We start from the raw sequence: 4,073 nt of genomic DNA, 5'->3' as shown, positions 1-4,073 counted from the left end.
CTCCTGTGTCTCACACAAGATCTGGTGTGGTTTGGTTTTCAGCTGATGAAGAAGGCCCCACATCCACCTCTCTTTGTGTGTGTGTGTGTGTGCTGGGAGGGTGTTTCTCCTGTACTGAATCCTCTCCCACTGTTTATTTGCTGCCTGATTTTAGAGAGCCGTTCCCTGGGCTGGACTGTGCCTGCCCATCTGGAGCTGGGAGCCTGTGCCAGATGCTGGATGGAATCAGCTTGCACTCCAGTACCTGCTGCATCCCAATAATCCCCCAAGGACTGCAGCTCCACAGCTCCTGATGGCAGGGAATGACAGAGGAATAAGTGGAGTGACAGTTCCTTCCTGTCAGTCTTTTGCTGCTCCATAGAAACGTGAAAAATACGTTTCCTTAAGCTTATTATTATTTTTTTTTCCTTAAAAGGGCTCATTTTAATGGCCTGGGTGGCAACCAAGGGCTCCTTACCCAGTGTGCTTGGTGTTCTTAAAAATATTGTGTGTCATTTATTCTTTAAAATACCGTGTATAATTGTTCTTTAAAATATCGTGATTCTTGTAAACCCCTGCCAAGACAGCTCCTGATGGCTCTTTTTCCTTTTGTTTCAGGACAAACACCACGATGCTGCTCATGAAATTATTGAGACCATTCGGTGAGTGTTGGGTGTTGGGCCCCTTCCTGAGCCTCAGAAGGGCTGTCTGGGGCCAGGAAACAGAGCAGGCCAGCACTGACCCTGCAAAGTTCTTTTCTAGGCTGAATTTGTTGCTCCCTGGCAAGCAGATTTTGTTTCACCTGCCCATATTCCACTCTGTTCAGAACAGAGTTAGGAGTGAGTGGTGATGTTCAGCTTGAAGGCTGATTAAAGCAGTTTGAGCTGTGGATGGACAAGGTTAAGAAAACAGCCCTGACTGGGTGTGCTGAGCCCTGGTCCTGCCTCTCCCCACCCTCTCCCTTCCCCCTGTTGCTTTGGGTTGTTTGGCAGTGATCTCCCTGTAGCATTCCTTGGAATTCTGCTGCTGGAGGGGGGAAGATGGGAGGATAAAGGTGACAGACAGGTGTGAGGAACAGGATCCAGAGGATTTCCCAACACAGGCCATGGTCACAGCCTGACCTGCTGTTCTTGTACAGCATCAGAAGGGGACTTGATATGGAACAACTTCTATGAAATGGGAACAGAAACACCCCAAAAAAACACCTGAGGGACGGGGGGTGTTGTCCGCAGTCAGGCTGTTCCTGTTGCGGGTGTTGGATCCTTCCTGTGGCTCAGGGCTGGATCTGCAGCAGGAGGGGGTGGTTTGATACCCTTTAGTAGGGCAGGGACAGGTGAGGTCTGAGGGGTTTTACCTGCAGAGACCCCCTGAGCTTGGGATCTGCTGCCCTGTGGGCTGGGAGAAGGTGGAGAGCCAAGTGCTGGATAACATCACACCCACGAAATCAGAGCCATTCCCAAGCTCTGGGGGAGAGAGGATGTGGGATGGGGCTGGAGATGGGAAGTTTTCTGATCCAGAGCCTGCCACAAGAAGTGCCTCAGGACCAGGGGGGTTAAAATCTTGGGGTCTTGGGGTTGTTGACCTGACCCTTCTGAGGGCCTTAGAAGGACGTGGTGCAGAAGGTGGTGGCTGCAGTTGGTGAGGGCAAGGCCAGAACTGTGTCAGGAAGCGGTTTTGGGGCCAAAGTGATGTTTCCCAACTGTGTTTTGGGCAAGATAAGCGTCAGAAACTTTCCTGCTGCCTCGGGCAAAGTACCCACAGGGTGGTTGTGGAGGAGGGGGGTGACAGTGCAAAGCAGCCTTTATCTGCTGGAGGCAGTGGAACCCTGGAAACATGGGATATCCTGAGCTGGGAGTGACACACGAGGATCAAACTGCTGCCTGTAATTCCTGTAATTTAAGAGAAAAACTTTGCAGAGGTAGAGCCCAGAGTAGTTTTTTTTTTTTAATGATTTTGCTAGGGAATAATATGATTTTAAAGGAACTGTCATTCCTGTAGGAATCCATCCTGGGAATGGAGGTGTTGTGATGAGGGCAGTGCTTTCCCCATTTTGATATATTTGGTGGCCACAACAGTCAGCTCAGCCTGTCAGAGGGGCCTTTTGTCAAGGGAACTTCGGAAAATCCGCTTGGACTGGGCCCTGTGAGGTGTGGGAGCAGCTCAGACACGGCCCAGGGGGGAACAGCCCTGCAGGGAGGGGCTGGTGACAGTGTTTTGAGGTGCTGTGGGAAATCTCTTCTCCACATGCAGCTCTGTCAAACACAGGATCAGCATTCTTTGGAAGTGCTGCCCTCCTGCACCGAGTTTGATGTCGGGTTGACATCAGCCACGGCTCGGACTATTTTTAGGCACCTTGAACACATTTTATTACCTTATTTTGAAGCTGTTTCAAGAGCTGCCAATGTCTGCAGGCATCTTGCTGTTTGTTCAGTACAAATGCGAGCTGTTGCAGCTTTCCATGAGTATTTTGGGATGTCTGCCTTACTCCTGAGGGCACTCTGAGCTTCCAGGGCTGTGCAGGATCCTCATTCCATGTACAGCATCACCAGCCTAGACCTGAGACAATATCATTACCCTTGATTGGCAATGCTTCTATTAATTGTTTCTTCTCTCCTTCCAGGTGGGTCTGTGAAGAAATCCCAGATCTCAAGCTTGCCATGGAAAACTACGTTTTAATTGACTATGACACGAAAAGGTGAGAGGGATGTTTTGGGAGGCCGGGCCAGCAGGGATGTGTTGTGAACCGGTGTCACTGGTTATTCTTAGACACTGAAGTTTCCTTTCAAACTGGCTGCAGGCTCTGCGGAGTTATTTTGGTAGGAAATGTGTAACAGCAACATTGGCAGAGCCCTGTTGGATGAAGGACATAATTGGAAACTCCACATTGGTGTAGGTTGGAATTAGTCACTCCCCAGCAATGCTCGGTATCTGCGCCGCTGGAGCACGGCCAGCGTGGGAATCTGAATGGCACTGAGAGATCTGCTGGTGGAGTAACTCCCAGTTCCTGCTCCAGAGCTCGCAGTTCCTGCCCAGAACATGGCCTGGCTGTCAGTGGGAGCTGTGGCAGCTTCACCTTCCCCTCCCTCCTCTGGGCTCTGTGTGTGGCGGGGCTAAAATAAAGGTTGAAGTGTCATCCCAGTGTCCTGGGCAGGGAGGGATTCTGAGATCCCTGTAGTTCCAGGGGGATTCCTGTTCCACAGGCAGCTTAAAAGCGATGTTTGGCATGTGGCATTTACCTCTGGGCTGGGACAGGCAGATCCTGACTGGGATGTGCAGGACACAACCTAAAATGTGCCCCAGCAGGAAAGCACAGGGAGTGTTCCATGGGCTGGTTGGGATTATGGTCAGTCCAGGCAGATGCCTTAATGCCAGAGGGCTGAGAGGAGGCATCTGAGGTTCTGTGCATGGAATGGGCTGTGCTGAGGTTGGGAAAAGGGATGGGTTTGAGCTGGGGTTTGCAAAAACCTCTTGGGTTGCCTTCCTGGGAAAGGTGAACTTGTCCAAGTCCATAGCACGAGTCAACTGGTAGAGTGGGGTTCAGAGATGAAACTTCCTTGCTTTAATTGGAATCACAGAATCGTGGGATATCCTGAGCTGGGAAGGACCCACAGGGATCATCCAGTCCAACCCCTGTCCCTGCCCAGCACACCCCAACAATCCCCCCCTGTCCCTCAGAGCGTTGTCCAAACGCTCCTGGAGCTCTGGCAGCCTTGGGGCCGTGCCCACTGCCCTGGGGAGCCTGGGCAGTGCCCACCACCCTCTGGGGGAAGAACCTTTCCCTGAGATCCATCCCAACCTTCCTGAACACTGGATACTTGTGTCATGATCTGCTTAAGTTATTGCTTCCTCCTCTCCCGGTTTTTTGTTGTTTTGTTACCAAACCTGTTGGTTCTTCTCTTCCTCTTGAGAAATTCAAAGGGAGAAATCCGGGTTGAGCCTCCCTTGTCATCAAATGCATTAATTTGGATTTGTGGATTACTCCCAGTGGCTGCACTGCTGTAATTTTATAGTCCTGGCATCCTCCCTGGGCGTGTTCAGCTGAGGACCATCAGTGAGGTTGGCAGCAAAACTGAATAACAGGGAAAACCCCTCTG

At 51.1% G+C, this 4,073-nt stretch overlaps 1 long non-coding RNA gene across 1 annotated transcript in view; it reads left to right on the top strand.

Moving 5' to 3' along the window:
* Positions 1-2,699, top strand: part of LOC114071239 — a 19,213-nt gene extending 16,514 nt beyond the window's left edge. The window contains exons 2-3 of the long non-coding RNA XR_003574013.1: positions 598-641; positions 2,600-2,699. This is a non-coding gene — a long non-coding RNA (uncharacterized LOC114071239). The remainder of the gene's footprint in view (positions 1-597; positions 642-2,599) is intronic.
* The last annotated feature ends 1,374 nt before the right edge of the window (positions 2,700-4,073 follow it).

This window comes from Empidonax traillii, unplaced genomic scaffold (genome assembly GCF_003031625.1).
Source record: "Empidonax traillii isolate 1590-97213 ecotype Southwest subspecies unplaced genomic scaffold, ASM303162v1 scaffold1914:size93637, whole genome shotgun sequence".
NCBI lineage: Eukaryota > Metazoa > Chordata > Aves > Passeriformes > Tyrannidae > Empidonax > Empidonax traillii.
Note: the sequence above shows the minus strand (reverse complement) of the source record. Positions and strands in the feature narration are given on the sequence as shown.